Genomic DNA, 16,336 nt, shown 5'->3' on the forward strand with positions numbered 1-16,336 from the left:
CAGGCCCGCTCCCTCTTTCCTGCCCCTCCTCTGCCCACCCCTATAACCTCCCTGCTGCCATTGCAGGGCCAGGCCAGGCCCAGCATGGTCTCCCCCGGCCCACTGCCGTTTTGTGGCCGAGCCGCTTCTGCCCCGCCCGCCTCCTCTCCACATGAATGACGAGGGTGGGGAGCACAGACAGAGCACCACCACAGATGGAGCACCACCACCCAGCACAAACAGAGCACCACCACCCAGCCACCACTGGACCCAGGAAGTAGAGGACGAGGGGTAAGGCCAGTGCTTCGCCCCCTGTTCTGTCCACTCCATCACCCCTTCCTGTCCCCTCTCCCCCTGCTGCCATGGGGGTGCTCCGCTGCAGCACTGCCACCACCTGCAGTCTGAACGCTCTTAGAGAACTCTGATTGGCTGCTGAGACAGACAATCAGAGTGCAAATAAAGAATTATGGATGGATAGACAGAGACACAAACTAAGGCTTTTATAATATTAGAATTTATCATTTTAAAACAATTTGGAAGCCTACCAGTACCTCAATCACTGTAATAAAATAAATTCTAAATACCTATCAATTTTGGCATTTGATTTTGGGGTTGGGTTTTTTGGGGTTTGTTTGTTTGTTTTTTTTAATCAAGGCACAGAGCTCCTGCTGCCCACTTTGCTCACCAGAATGCAGGTCCAGGACCCTCAGTCCCCACCCACAGCCCTGCGCACCCTGCCCCAGCCCTGCTGGAGGGGGCTCCCAGCTGCCACGGCTACAGGCCAGGGACCCAGGCCTACAGCCCCCTGCCCCCACCCCACAACAGTGCCTGAATTCCAGGTGCTGCCCGTGGGAGGCAGCAGCTGCTGCAACAGTGAAGCAGAGCCTGGCACCCCCTCCCCCATGGGTGACACAACCTGAGCAGAGCCCGGGCTCCCCACCCTGCTGCCCTCCCCCACAGCCGAGAGCCTGGGACCTGGCGTGGCAGGTCAGAGCAGGGCCAAGTGGGGAAGCTCATTACCACTGCTGGCAGCCCTGCCCTGCCATGGCAATGCACCATGCCTGCCTGGCATCAGCAAGGGGCACAACATTGCGCCACCACTCCCACTCTGCCAGAAGGGCAGGGGGTGCTTCACCAAGGAAGTGCAGGGCTTGCAGCAGCAAGGCACTTCCCTGCCCGGCCCTGCTCTGTCACACTGGGTCCTGCCCACTGGGCTCCGGAGGCCCCAGAGGAAAGGCAGCAGGGCAGGGAGCCCCGAACCTGCAGCAGACAGCCCACCACCATCCTGCAGCACAGATCCAAGGGGCATGTGCCCATCCTGTCTCCCGCCGGAGTGCGTGCAGCAGCAGAATGTCAGCCCCCGCACCCTGGGGCAAGCTGCCCACAGTTCTGTCCCACTCCCTGTGGCCCTACAATCCATCCCCAGGCTCCAAGCCCCATGCACTGTCCTAGCTGGGCAGCAGCCCCAGCCCTGCCCAACTCCCTCCCTCCCTATGGGGGCCTCAATTCCCCCCTCCCCCCTGCCAGACTTACCTGTAGGAGCTGCTCTCCAGGCTGCCTGGTGGCCATGTGTACGTGTACATGTGCACATGGCGCTCCCTGCCTGACCACCCTCTTCCCTCCCTCCAGCCCCTTGCAGGCTGGAAGTCTGCCAGCCTGCAGAGAGATCTTCTGCAAAAGTGGAAAATCCACATTTTCCCGTTAAAATGAAATGTCTGTACTTCTCTCTTAAAAGGGAAAATCCGCAGTTTCTCCCATTTTTTCTGCAGGAAACAGAAAACCAGGATCCCTGCTCACAAGGTTCAATAAGGGCAAGTGCAAAGTCCTGCACTTAGGATGGGACAATCCCATGCACCAATATAGGCAGGGGACTAACTGGCTAAGCAGCAGTTCTGAAAAAAAGGACCTGGGGGCTGCAGTGGACAAGAAGCGGAATAGGAGCCAACAGTTTGTCCTTATTGCCAAAAAGGCTAACGGCATACTGGGCTGCATTGGTAGGAGCGTTGCCAGCAGATCAAGGAAAGTGATTCTTCCCCTCTAATTCAGCACTAATGAGGCCACATCTGGAGTACTGTGTCCAGTTTTGGGCCCCCACTACAGGAAGAATGTGGACAAATTGGAGAGAGTCTAGTGGAGGGCAATAAAAATGGCTGGCACATGACTTCTGGAGGGGAGGCTAAGGGAACTGGGTTTATTTAGTCTGTAGAAGAGATTACTGAGGGGGATTTAATTGCAATCTTCAACTCCCTGAAGGGGGGTTCCAAAGAGGATGGAGCTAGACTGCTCTCAATGGTGGCAGATGACAGAACAAGGAACAATGATCTCAAGTTGAAGCAAGGGAAGTTTAGGATAGATATTAGGAAAAACTCTCACCAGGAGGGTAGTAAAAACCACTGAAACAGGTTACCCAGAGAGGTTGTGGAATCTCCAACCTTGAAGGTTTTTAAGATCTGGCTAGACAAAGCCCTGGCTGGGATGATATTATTTCTCTGAGAAGGTTACAGCTAAAAGCCTGAGCAAGTATAGTTACAAAAATATTACATCTCCTTGTAGCAAGGCAGTTATCTTCTTCCTCACTTGAAGGAAATGCAAGTGTGTCAATTTAAATTTGCAATCGTCTATACCCAAATCACCGAATCTTTCCGAATCTCTCCGATTCAATTCAGAGAGATTAAAAGGGTCTGCCGATTCTGATTTGGCACCGAATCAGACTGAATCTCCACCGAAAGCTGTGTCTATACCCCAATGAATGTCCACCGAATCGAATCAGGGACCAAAGCTTCGCATAGCCCTAATGCTCAGCCCACAGGCAGGGGAGGGAAGGGAGTGGACCTGGCAGCAACTCTATACCCCATCACCCACTTGAAAGCAACATCCAGGACCAGGCTGGGGGAGGCAGGTGGCACTGGGGCACCCCATCCCATGCCAGCCCACAGCTCACCCTGGGATGCCCACACAGCAGTGGCAGCAGCCCCCAGACCCGCCAGCTTGGTGTGGGGCATAGCAGCAAGAGCCTTCATGAGGGTGCTACACCCAGGTCCAGGGGCCAGTCTCCATGAAGACCAGCTCCCAGTCCGGGATGCAACTCCCCGCCTGGCCCCACGCGGTCTCCATGGAGAGCAGACCCAACTAGCCACACACGGTTTCCATGGAGACTGGCCCATCCCTGGTCCTGTACACAGTGCCCTCACCGGGACTCCCATCATTGCACCCACTCCACACTGAGCCAGTGGGCCTGAGGGCTGCTGCTGCCACGTGGGCATCCTAGGGCAAGCCGTGGGCTGGCGTGTCCAGCACCTCCCAGTGGGGCCAAGGGATCTGCCAGGGATCAGGCAAAAAAAAAAGTCACTCCATGTGCTGGATCCAGTCCATGGGGACTATATTTTACCCACCCCTGGCTTAAAGGGATGCAAGTTTTGATGATGAACAAGGTATAATGATTCCATTACTTAAAAGCAAATAAAATTTCACATTAATTACATTTGAAATAATAGTGTATGTCATTAAGCTACTATCCCATCTACATATTTTAAGCTTGAAGTAAACAGAGGTAAACAGTCTGAGCTGAGCCAGGCAGTGCACACAAGTGCAAACTGCCCTGGGAAGGTACTCAATGTCAGCAACTGCTCCAAGCTGACTTTATTTGTTCCAGTTCCAAATCATACTTCCATGTTTGGCTGCATGACCAACTACTGACATCATGACCACTTGCCTTTGTTTTGGACACGCTGCTCTATGTTCTACCTCAGGGCTGTCCAACTTCTAAGGAGCTGGTGGCAAACTAAGGAGCTGTCATGCAAACTGCACCAGCAAGGGCTGCAGCTCCCCACTTCTCAACAACATACATTCCCCTCCCCTGTACTGTACATGTGGGCAATCTCCTGCTCCCCCTTTACACGGCCACTGTGGCATCGTGGAAGTGACAGCAGGGGAGCAGGGGGACAGAAGCCTAGAGGCCCCAGCTGAAACAGCAGCTCAAGCAATACAAGAAGCAAAGGCCATGTAGAAACCTAGCAGCCACACATTAACCCCTCATGGGCCACTAGGTGGACAGCCCTGTGCTACCTGATCCTTCAAAGAAAAAGCACACATGCAAAAACTACCCCAAACAACCCCCTCCCCACACCACAGTGCTGCTCACAGAAATGGTTAGGTAGCAAATTCCCAAACTCCCTCTGCAAACCAGAACATCTAATTTCATATTAGAAATGCACAATGCCAATTTACTCCCTGCTCTGTAACTCTTATGTTTAAGGACTTTAGGGCAAAAGGAATAAATTTCTCAGGATAACTTCAGCTACTGGGAATAAATGTTTTATTGCATCCCTTTCATCTCCTGTTCACCAGTATTTCATTTCAAAGTCATTATATCTTTATGGCCAAGGTTTGCCAGAATCAAAGTGCAACCACAGCTAAATCAAAACATTATGAATTTATCAGTCGGCAAGTCTCATCTGACTAGCAAAAGTCACATAAGCAAGCAAACAGAGGTTCCAGTTAACTTGCATATCTAATTTTTTTTTTTTAGGCACCAAGCTAAGTGCAAATAAATGTCTTGGGTTATTCTTGAAAGGTGATTTGCAATTTTGTTTTTTCCTCAAGTTAAGCAACGCATTTATCTGGACTTCTTAAATGCACGTATGTAAGTGTTCAAGCAGCTAATACACCTAAAAGACTTAAAATAAAAAATAAAAATAAAAAACAACTATGGATAGACCAGGAGCAAGGGGATAGAAGGATTTGGCACAAACCCTTGAGACAATGCAACAGAAAGGCTTAACTCTGAGGTGCATCCAATAAGCAACCTCTTGGGCACAAACGTATTTAACCAAAATTTTGGACTTGCTCCACCTTAGACATTTTATAACAGGGCCATCCATTCTGCCTTGGGAAGCAAACTTATCAACTATAATTAACTGTGAATAGCTGTCACAAGAGGTAGGTTATAATGACAACAAGCAGACCAAACCTTTCATCAACAGGAGTATAATCTCTGATAACTGCTATTTATTTTCTGTACTGCAGGAGCCCCTGTGACACGCACCCCAGACATGAGGACTTGCAATCTGTTTTGTAACTACTCATTTCTGCAATTTCTCAACCACATTTTCCTTTTAAATGTCCCCCTCTTCTCTGCTGTGTGAGACTTGAAAAGGGAAAAAGAGTCTCCAAACAGAGCAGGCATGACTATATATGCTTCAGTAGTATAACTAAAAGGGGGGGCAACAGTCTTGGGAACTGCTTTTGGGGCATGGATGCACAAAAACAGCTGCAATCACAGCTGACTGCGCTGTAGCAATCATTCCCACAGCAGCCAGCGCTACCCCAAGCATCACACAGCTACCCAGCTATGCCTCTAACATACTTAGAGTAACACAAGATTGAACAGGGGACAACAAATCACCAATCTACCTGTAAACCTATGCTTTATCTATGGACTCTTCTGGCCACGTTAACTAGTGCAGGGCTCTTTACTTTTTTCTTTATAACAACTATGGTCCCAGGAAGTGCTGAGCATTATTTGTATTTAAGCTGTTAAAATATATTAAAAACAATTACTTTGGTCTGTTTAAGTTCTGGTCAACTGTTTCAAGCAACTGATAGCTCCTTAAATTTTCTTCAACGACCCTCCTTCTCGGAAGCCTGGGAGGGGAAAGTATGTCAGGGAGACAGTTCAACTTTTTGCCATACCTAGAAGGTCAGTATTAAGCTTGTCCGGAGCAAAACAGTAAAGTGAGTTCCCCTCCCTGAAATGCTCTGTAGGCTATCAGCTTGCTTGTCTCAGCTGATGGCTGCTACAGTGGTTTCAGTAAGACAGAGGGAACTTGAACCAGTAAAACTGCACAGAGGAAACCAAAACGTTAAATTTCACCCTAAAACAAAACAGAGCAAACACCACACCCCAGATGTGAAAAGATTCCCGTCTTACTAATTCACATGTTCAAGCAATCTTAGAGGGTCCCCTCTGCCATCCGGACCCCCAAGCCCAGGAGGTCTGCTGCCTTCCTGGGGCCTGCATCAGAAACATTGTGGCAAGGATCCCCAGGCTAGTCCAGCCCTCCGATTACTACCCTATGCTCCTCATCCATGTGGGAACGAATGACATGGCCAGGAGCAACACAGGCCACATCATGAGCGACTACAGGGCTCTGGGGGCTGCGCTCAAGGGATCGGGGCCCTGGTAGTCATTTCTTCTGTGCTCTCAGTTGCAGGCCATGGTCTGAGGAGGGAAGGCTGCATCGAGGAAGTCAACCAATGACTCCGACGGTGAAGTCACAGAGAGGGCTTCGGCTTCCTTGACCACAGAGCACACTTCAGGGACAGAGGACTCCTGGGAAGGGATGGCATCCACCTCACACGGAGAGGTAAGTCCCTGTCCTTGGCCAGGACGGTGGATCTTCGAAATAGGGTTTTAAACTAAGTTTGCTAGGAGACAGGGAAACACTAACTAGAGCTTACCCGTGGACCAACATACAAGAAAGCTCCATATATAGGAACATTAGGAGAGCCAATCCTGAGAGAGGTGAGGGAATAACTCTCCTTCAGCATGACAAGGAACTGAAGGCTTCAACAGGAGGACTCAGGTGCCTGTATGCTAATGCCAGGAACATGGGGAACAAGCAGGAGGAGCTAGCCCTCCTGCTCTCTGATGGGCAGTACGACCTAGTAGGGATTACAGAGACCTGGTGAGACTCCTCACATGATTGGAATGTAGCCATGGAGGGCTACCCTGCATAGGAGGGACCAGGTAGGGAAGAAAGGTGGAGGTGTAGCTCTCTATGTCAAGGAGCAATACATCTACTTGGAGGCCACATCAGCTCCAAAAAAGAGCAGCTTGAAACTGTGATACAGTTAGGTGGGTACGAAGCTGGCTGCAGGGTAGGACCCAGCAAGTCCTAATGAACAGATCCGAGTGGTCTTGGTGAGAAGTGGACAGCGGTGTCCAGCAGGGGTCGGTGCTTGGTCCTGTATTTTTCAACATCTTCATCTGTGATTTGGATGAGGGGGCGAAGAGCTCGTTGGCCAAGTTCACAAATGATACCAAGTTATGGGGCAGCGTGGTCACGCTTGAAGATAGGTTACAGATACAGGTGGATCTAGACAGGTTAGCAAGTTGGGCAAGAACCAGATGAACTTCAACGTCGAGAAATGTAAAGCGCTCCACCTGGGGGCAAGCATCCCCCGCATGCCTACAGGCTTGGCAATGCCAACCTGACCAGCACTATGAATGAAAGAGACCTGGGGGTAATAATAGAGCACAGCATGAATAAGAGTCTGCAATGCGACTCTTTTGCCAGCAGGGCAAATAATACTCTGGCATGCATCAATTGATGCATCTCCAGCAAAACCAGGGAGGTGATTCTTCCGCTCTACTTGGCACTAGTGAGATCCCAACTGGAACACTGAGTCCAGTTCTGGGTGCTGCTCTTTAACAAGGACATGGTACAACTTGAAAGTCCAGAGAAGGGCCATCTGTATGATTAGAGGCTTGCAGAGCAAGCCATACGAGGAAAGGCTGAGGGACCTGGGACTCTTCAGCCTGAAAAAGAGAAGGCTGAGAGGGGACTTGTTAGCAGTTTACCGCTACGTCAGGGGAGTATATCAGGGGCTCGGTGAACAACTGTTCGCCAGGACACCCTTGGGAAGAACCAGGAATAATGGCCACAAACTTCTGGAAGACCATTTCAGGATCAACATTAGGAAAAACATCTTCATGGTTAGGGTGTCCAGACTGTGGAATAGGCTTCTTCCAGAGGGGCTGCAATCGCCTACCCTGGAAATCTTCAAAAGGAGACTGGATAGTCTTTCCTGCTGGGGTCTTTCCTGCCTGGTGCAGGGGACTGGACCCGATGATCTTCCAAGGTCCCTTCCAGCCTTACAATCTATGAATCTTAGGATGCTGACTCTTATTGCAAGCCAAACTTCATGTGATGAAGATGCAGAGTCATGAAAGTATCTCACAACTGAACATAGAACAGTTACAGTCTATTAGCCTAATGGAGAAAGAAAAACAGCAGCCTTCAGCATAGCTGTCCCCTGCAAACTCCAGTGACAAACAAGCGCACCATGCTGCTGCTTCAAATCCTAGGAGCTTAAAATAACCTCCATTAATTCTTCCAGTTCCTCCTCCCATTCTACAGCCCTGATTTCCATTAAGTTTGGGATGTCTCGGTTTGTCTGCTCTCAGCTGAACACTGATTCCAAGTGGGCAGTGGGAGAGCTACTCATACTCAACTCAACAAGTATAGCCTACTGAGGGATGCAGGGGATGGAAAATTTAAACCAATACTGGACATCACTCTGAAAAGATATGCTATAGCTCAACCACAACTCCTTGGGTTTAAATCAGGGATTAGTTTGTGAAATGCTGTGGCTTGCCTCATGCAAATTTAACCAGGTTAAAAGATCTTAGTTCACCTTTAAAAAGTTTAAAACTGCAGAAACCTAAATATTACAAAGCTGATGAAGTTCCAGACCAAGGGTGGCCCACTTGCAGCAGGCATGCTAAAGGTGACATGGGCAGCCTCTGTGGCATGTAGCAGATCAGGGAGGGAGCAGGGAGCACTGCTGCAGAAAGGGCTGGGAGCAGAAAGCAGGGCAGCAGATCAGGTATAGGAAAGGGATCAGAGTGGCACTGTAAGATGCGAGGCCTGCCTGCCTACAAGGTTGGACCCCACTGTTCTAAATGTTCAGTTCCCAGTTACAGCAGAAAGGCGGCTACATCAGTGAAGAGAAAGCACTGACAGCAATTCTGCAACTGCAAATTAGAAGTGTTATATCCTGAAGACTGCAGCAGCTGCAGAAATGCATTTTATGCAAGCAACTTGAGCTAGTTATTTTTTAAAAACTCAGAAGAGAATATTTACAGGAATTACACTGATCCTAGAATCTCCCTGACAAATTATACTTCCCACACTGACTACAAAAGTGCTAATGAGTCCAATCCCACCTCAACCCCAAGAGGGGTCTAAGTGGGTAGAGCAGGGGCGGGCAAAATACAGCCCACAGCAGGTCCCTCAGCCCGACCTGGCCCAAGCATGGAGGGCAGCCCAGGCCATGGCGCATGCAGCCAGTCCCACCACCCCTGGGGATGATGGAAATGGAGAAGCAACAACTCACCCAAACTCCTTAAGTGGCCCTCCAGCCCAAATACTTGCACACCCCTGAGGTAGAGCCAGCTCAGCTGAGAGAATCTCAGAGGCAGAATGGAGTTTGCATATTGAACACCCTGAAGGAATATGTAACTTAGGCCAGTAACTCACAGGAGATTGCTAGGTACCAGTTTGTCTGGTATCAGAAAAGCCTGGTGGGAGGTTCTTAGGTTTACTTTGTGAGCTGGGCCTGCATTCCCTAACTGAGCAGGAGTATTCTAGTCTCTACTTTGTTTTCGGGGGGGGGGGGGCAGGCACTTACTACAGTTGTCTCATTTAGACCCTAGGTAGGCAATGATTGGCCTTAAAACTCTGTTTATAGTCTTCAACTCAAATCTGAGCACAGATTTGTCAGAAGCCCTAAAGCAACACAGTTATAGACCCAAACATGCAAAAAGGGACCTAACTACACACACTGCTGCTGAATACAAAAGTGGGGGAAAAGGATGTCCCTCTACGAAGTCTGAAGTTACTATAAAGATTACTATAGCAAGTAAAATATTCATATAAGTTGTGTATACTCATAAATGCTGCTTTGCCCTCTGCTCTCCCCAGACAGTTACATAGTAGCTGTAATGCTAAGCATAACACTTAGAGCTTTTAAAAAATTAACAAGCCCACAGCTCCGAGACAAGTGGTACTGCAGTGTACAATGCTAGGAGAGCTAAGGGAGGGACAAGTAGCAAGTCAGAATCTAGTTCCCTGTCCTCTGCTCAGACCACGTCTTTCCTTTGTACATGCTAAACTCAGCTAAATATGCAACAGCCTAGGTGATTCTGAGAGATCCAAAGTCATTGTCCCATTTCCCTTTTTGTACCATACAGCAGTATTTCCAGCTGTAATTTGAGACATTCAGCACATCAACCTTATTTAGTGTGCTTACACTGGTATGCCACTGCCCCTTAAAAAATTACAGGTCACCGTTAAGAAAGATATTTTCCCCTTCTATTAATCACTAGTTTGACTTTTTGCCCAAGAGCTGGGGGGCGCGGGGTTAAGTTACTTTCCAAAACCTCATAGAAAGTGATTAGGCTTCTTCAAAAAATTTATATTTCAGTGACCTACAATATGCCGATAATGGCTGTGTACACATGTTCATTTCTACCTAAAGAGATTTCTTCCTGTACAAAATTAGCCTGGGAGCTAGACCGTACTGACATTCCTCCAGCCCCATGGCTGGAGAACTTACTCAGGCAAGCTGCTTCATCCTGCAGTACTCCAGGTCAGCTGGAAAAGAGAAGACAGAGGGGGCCAGGAACTAGAGGGCTCCTCCCTAGACCACTCCTGACCTTAGTATCCACGAATTGACAGCTTGCCCTCTCCCCTACCCAGGAAGGGGCAACCAGTCAAATGGCAGATGGCAGCAGCTTCCACAGGCAGTCCTGGGAGGGTTCCTGCCTCAGGAGTATGCACCCACTTCCCATCCCACCAGTCAGCTGATTGGCAGGAAGTGGGCATTCTGCCCCACAAGAAAATAGCTCCTGCTACTTGTCCTCCTGCCGGCTGACCCAGAAGTGCAAAGAGAGGAGGGAACACTCAGTCAACGTAGAAAGGTTCTGGCAGTGTGAGGCAAGGCTTGGGAGCCTGTGGCACAGCAGCCTGACTCATCCCACAGTACCCCAGGTCAGCTGGAGGGAGAGGTCAGGAGCTGGGCTGGGGAAAGCCTCTATGAGTGCCTATACACATACAGGGAGGTTGCTCCGATGCGCTGCAATTACAGTGCATCAAAACAGACTCAATTAATCAATTCTGCTGGAGCATGGTAATTACTGTGCTCCAGCATACTCCAGCATCAAATGTTATCAGCATCCCTGTGCTGAAAAATGGCAGCAGCGGTGCAATAACTAAAGCTTGCTTTAGTTAGAGCGCCCCCACCTGCATTTTTCAGCATGGGGATGCTGATGCACATGATGCTCTGAACACTTTAATTAAAGTGGCTCTTGAAGCCATGTTAATTAATGCACCCCCCACCCCCAAAGCACGTCTATAACCACCCCACATGTTCAGCTCACAGGCTCTTCAGCTTCCCCTTGCCCCCATTCCTCCCCCTGCCCGAAGAGCTCAGTGGCAGGGCAGCAGTTTAAAAACAGATCTCCATGAGCAGGGTTGGGGAAAGCACCCCTGTCCCAGCTTCCCCTTGCCACTCTGCCACTTAGCTTGGTGGCAAGGCAGCAAGGGGGAGCTGGCCGGAAACAGGTCAGAAAGATTTTTCCAGATCCTGTGGACTGCCTGGTTTAGGGAAGAGGAAAGGAGCAGTGGCTGCTGCTCCCCACTCCTCCCAGTTTGGGGGGAGCAGAGAAGCTGTCCCCCCACACCTTCTCAAGACTCAAATGACCGCAGTCTTGGGACGACAAGCAGATAAGCTGGGGGAAAGCATGTAAATGTTCACTCTCTGGAAAGAAACACTCCTGAGAGTGATTTAACCATGGTTGTTGCTGGGCTATTTTTCCTCCTGGAGTGGCCATTTTTGCTCCAGAAGAAAAAGCCTGAATGTCTGTATACTTTTGATTTCTACCAGAACAGCAATTTTCCCAGTAGAAACTGAACATCTGTACCTGGCCAATGTTGAAGACCCAAAGTTGGTTAAAACAGCCTTTGTGCAAAAGGCTTGGTGTATAATCAGCAGATTGCTGTGCTTAACATGTGTAATCCCTTCCTACATCCTCCAATTTATTCTGTAAAACTCATCCTTAATTTGCGTGGAGCAAGATAGATAGCAAATGGAAAGTATTATTTCTCATGTTGATCCCAAACCTCACTGTTCTAAGTACCAACAGAGAGCCAATCAATGCTAACTAGGAAGGTAAACTGCATGCTTACTTTTGTCTTAAAAAAATTTCACAGTGTTACTTGTTTATCTGTATTTCTTTCGTACTTGCCCAAGAACAGATCAAAAGTAACAATTTTTAGTCACCTCTGACTTGGTAATGGTTAAATATAAAATATAAGACTATCCAATCTTAGAATCATACAATCACAGAAAGTTAGGGTTGGAAGGGACCTCAGGAGGTCATCTAGTCCACCCCCCTGCTTAAAGCAGGACCAACTAGATCATCCCAACCAAAGCTTTGTCTAGCCAGGATTTGAAAAACTCCACGGTTGGAGATTCCACCATCTCTCTGGGTAGCCTGTTCCACACTTTACTACCCTCCTAGTGAGAAAGATGTTCCTAATATTTAACCTAAACTTCCCTTGCTGCAACTTGAGACTGTTCTGTCATCTGCCACCACTGAGAACAGTCTAGCTCAGGAGTGGACAAAATACAGGCTGCGGGCTGGACCCAGCCTTCCAGGCCATTCTATCTGGCCTGTGGAACCCCTAAAAAATTTAGTAAGTTAATATTTATTCACCCTGGCTGCCTGTCAAAGCAGACAGAAGCTGGGGCAGTAGGACCCAGAGGGAGCCCTCAGCAGGCTTACAGGCTTAAGCGGCCCAGGCCTGCCCACCCCCAGCCAGTTCCCCGATTTCCTGCCCCTGCCCTACTCGGACACCACCTAGCTGTGGCTCTGGCCTGCAGCCATGGGGGCAGACCACGTGAGCGCCTGCAGCCACAGGGACAGACCGCGCACGTGCGTGTGTTCATAGGGTGAGTCCCACATGCACACCCCACCATACATAAGCACCCACACTTTCCCTTGTACTGCCATACACAAACCCCAGCCAGCCTCCCCCCATACCCACCTACACCCTATATATCCACACCCACACACTTCTTCACCCCACATACCTATACCCCCCCCACAATATACAACAGTAAGACTTCATTTTAAATTATTGTGCAGTCACCTCTGTGTACACTACACAAACACATGTAAATCAGAACACAAATATTTTTTGAAATCAAATTAATGAATGTTGTAGATGCTCGATTTTTAGAATATAATTTGGTATTTTTCTGGTTCTGAGATGGCAAAACCCCTTGCTGAAAGAAGTACTCCCAGGGCAAGGGGAGGGACTTCTGGTGGCAAAGGTCAGGGGGTAGGGGGTGAGACTTCCAGTCACAAGATGGTGACCAGGGGGTGGGGCACCTGTCAAGGGGCAGGGCTACCCATGCAGCCCTCGACAGGTTGCCAAAATCTGGTTAGCGGCCCTCCGCTCAAAATAATTCCCTGGCCCCGTTGAGCTCCATCCTAACTATTGTGAATTTATGTAGCATTTATATTAAAAGTATGCTTACAACATTCCATATTACTGTATATGAACATGGGGCAAAAAAAAATGTTTTTTTAAAAATAAAAAGGATTTTTTAGCTGTGTTATTAAGGTTTTTTATAAATCTAAAACCTGTTTCAAATGACATCTGATTTTATTAAGAAATATGTAAGGTCGAAACTTATTATAACATCTTCAAACATCTTTAAAAACAAAAAGGATGAATCCACAGCTCATGGAGATTCAACAGGAATAAAAGGACAGTCATTTTTACTGAAGCATATTTGAAATTTTTCCTAGGCTAGTCTGAAAAAAAATCAGGAAAATTCACCAAATAAAGATAATTTCTATAATTAACAAATAATTTAGTTGTAAGTGAGAAAAATGACTTGATAAAAGTTGGTGTACTCTAAACATGTTTGTTTAAAAATGAATAAATGTTATAAGCAACTTTATATGTTCAATAAATGCCAATTAACCTAGTGCAGCTGCTTAAGAACTGCTGAGTAAAAACGTGAGATAATAACCTAGTGGAAAGTAATATATCAATCACTATTTCTTACATACTAAAAATGTAAAATAAAAGCTAAAATATATTAAGGTACATAATTGCTTTAATATCTAGCATAAATGCCTCATCCAGTTCTAAATCTGCATGTCTTCATGGTCATAACAACCAGATTGTACCTTCCCTTCGAAAAAGACTGACATATCACTGATGCTTTAAATAAACTATTCCATTAAATAAAGGCTTTCCACTTGTGGATTTAAACCACAAAATCAAGTCACACTGGTCTGAAAAGTATAACCTGTACTGCCTGCAGCATACTGCTATATACAGCGGATTATGCTAATTCCAAGGGACCCAGTCCATTGTGTTGGTTTAATTCAAAAGAATGTCAATTTAGCCGGCAAATACAACCCAGGAGTTCTACGTTTTAGAACACAGATACTCATACAACTTTGTTAAGTTATACATGAATGTTCTCATTTCTGTGAGTTATTACAGCTCTTACAGACTGAATGAGGAGAAAAGGGAGATACTGAGAAAAGGTTTGAAGAAATCAAACTCTCAACAGAGTTAATGGACTAAACGAGGTGGCAAATTTCCAGTCTCATCCAGAGGAGATATAGATCCATCCAATGATTAGGGCATACTGTTCATAAAGGAAGGAAGGGCATGCTATAAATGAAAGGCATAACAGATTATAGTTTGTTTACACCAATACCCTGGAAAAGCGAGCTTCAGACACAATACCGTGCTTGCTTTTCACATTGCCGTGCTTGCTTTTTTAGGTACTAAAGCATGGTGCAGTATGGGTGGTTATTGCACTGTGCACATGGCACACAGGTAGATATTGTCTCTATGTTGCCGTAGCAGCGCGCTATGCCCAGACAGCATGCCGCTATGGCAATGTAGCTGGTGATCAAGTGCAGACACTGCAGGACGACATGTAGATGTGCCTAATGAGTTGCAAAGCATTTGAAAACAGCATCTAATGAATTGCTGATGTTTTCTTGGAGTTCAGGAGAGAATTTCAACCACATATACCAGGGTCTTGCATGTACTTAGTGTCAAGATAAAGACTGGATGGCTCAGGAGACTGATATCAAATTCAAACTATTTCACTTCTAGGTTCACAGTCTTCAATTACTAAAAAGGAACAAATGTTTAGAGGCCCATTAAAATAAAAATTAGATGCTTAGTCCAGGTCCTTGTGAACAGATGCCCAGATCTCAGAAACCATCACCACATCTGTCTTTGTCTCTGAAGAACGAAGCGGAAGGATTTTACAACTAGTATCTACCACCTGCAAGAGGCCCTTTTAGATCCAGGGAAGATGCATCAGGGAGGGAGAAATAAAGCCTGCTTTTCTGCAACCTATGCTGTACCCGTTCTACATATTACAGGTTTTCCAGAGTTACTTGACTGTCACCCATCAGCAGCATAGAATTTACTTTGTGTTGTTTTTTTTAAGTCACGCAGACATACTACAGCTAAAGTGAAACCATGAAGTTATACAAGATGGAAAAAGTATCAATCTTTAGATCTCAGCATAGTTAAACGAATGTAAGCAGTTATAATGCTATTTTCATAAAAGACGCTGTTAACACCTTGCTACATCTTTGGCACAAGTCAAATAGCTGAAATTTTCGGACTCAGACTTACCTGGCACCAAAAAGCCATTCCGTTTCTCAGAACTGATTCAATGGCACAGCAAGGACGTGCACTCCCATCCAAACAAACATGTTTTACTTAAAGTTTTGTGAGACACACAACTGTGATTTTCCTTTTCTGGGCTGCAAATACACTTCTGATATGTACCAAGTGTTCTTTGCCCACCTGCCTGCCAAGGCAACTGTAGTCAGAGAACAAAAACTCTTCCCAACTGCATCAGAGCTGTAACCATCCCTGACTGATACAACACTTTCTCTTGAGCTGTCTCCTGGCAAACAAGTTTGTTCAGAGTCTCACTCTGAAATTCTCATAGGGGAAAGGAGGGAAAAACCTGTCTGGAAGGTTGCAATGGGCCTTGTCCACACACAAGAGAAACCCGCCTTCACGGCTAACGCTCCTACACACTCAAGCTCCAAAATCACCCCCTTGCAACAGTGCCTCAAGCAGTGCTACTAGTCAGTGGTTTGTTTGCTTTTTAGCCCCCTCAGTCCTGTTGCTCCCTTTTACAACAACGAGGTTTAGGCCTGCACCTTGATTTCAGCAGCAGAGGACAGAGCATCGGACAGTGCGCTCTTATGCATTTCCAGGCAAGTTTCAGGCCGCGGTTCATGGCAGTTTTCTAAGGCAGAAACGCAAAATAGAAACGTGACTGCTGTGCTGTGTCACCTCCCTATTTTCTCTAAGCTCCTGGAAATTGGCCGTCCAAGGCGGACGACTCCCTGGGCCCGAGCTCTCGGGGCGGCTGGGAGAAGCTGAAGCGCCCCAGCCTTGCCGGGCCCCAGACCCAGGGAGCGGTTTCAGCCCGGGTGTTGCTCCGTGAGGAGGCTTCTTCCAGAGCTCCCGGGCCGCACGGGCGCTCCCGCGGGCCGCACGGG

The 16,336-nt window shown here is 47.5% G+C and overlaps 1 protein-coding gene across 3 annotated transcripts in view; it reads right to left on the reverse strand.

Annotated features, from left to right (window-relative positions):
• Positions 1 to 16,280, reverse strand: part of GFOD2 (glucose-fructose oxidoreductase domain containing 2) — a 61,672-nt gene extending 45,392 nt beyond the window's left edge. Inside the window, exon 1 of one of the 3 annotated variants that reach the window (XM_025216780.1) lies at positions 15,992 to 16,280. The gene's annotated coding sequence lies outside the window, so the exon portion shown is untranslated. Of the gene's footprint in view, positions 1 to 5,538; positions 5,964 to 15,452; positions 15,948 to 15,991 lie in introns of those variants that run through there. The other 2 variants (XM_025216779.1, XM_025216781.1) reach the window with 2 other exon arrangements.
• Positions 16,281 to 16,336: the final 56 nt, after the last annotated feature.

The sequence above is a fragment of the Alligator sinensis genome, unplaced genomic scaffold (assembly GCF_000455745.1).
Source record: "Alligator sinensis unplaced genomic scaffold, ASM45574v1 scaffold1317_1, whole genome shotgun sequence".
NCBI lineage: Eukaryota > Metazoa > Chordata > Crocodylia > Alligatoridae > Alligator > Alligator sinensis.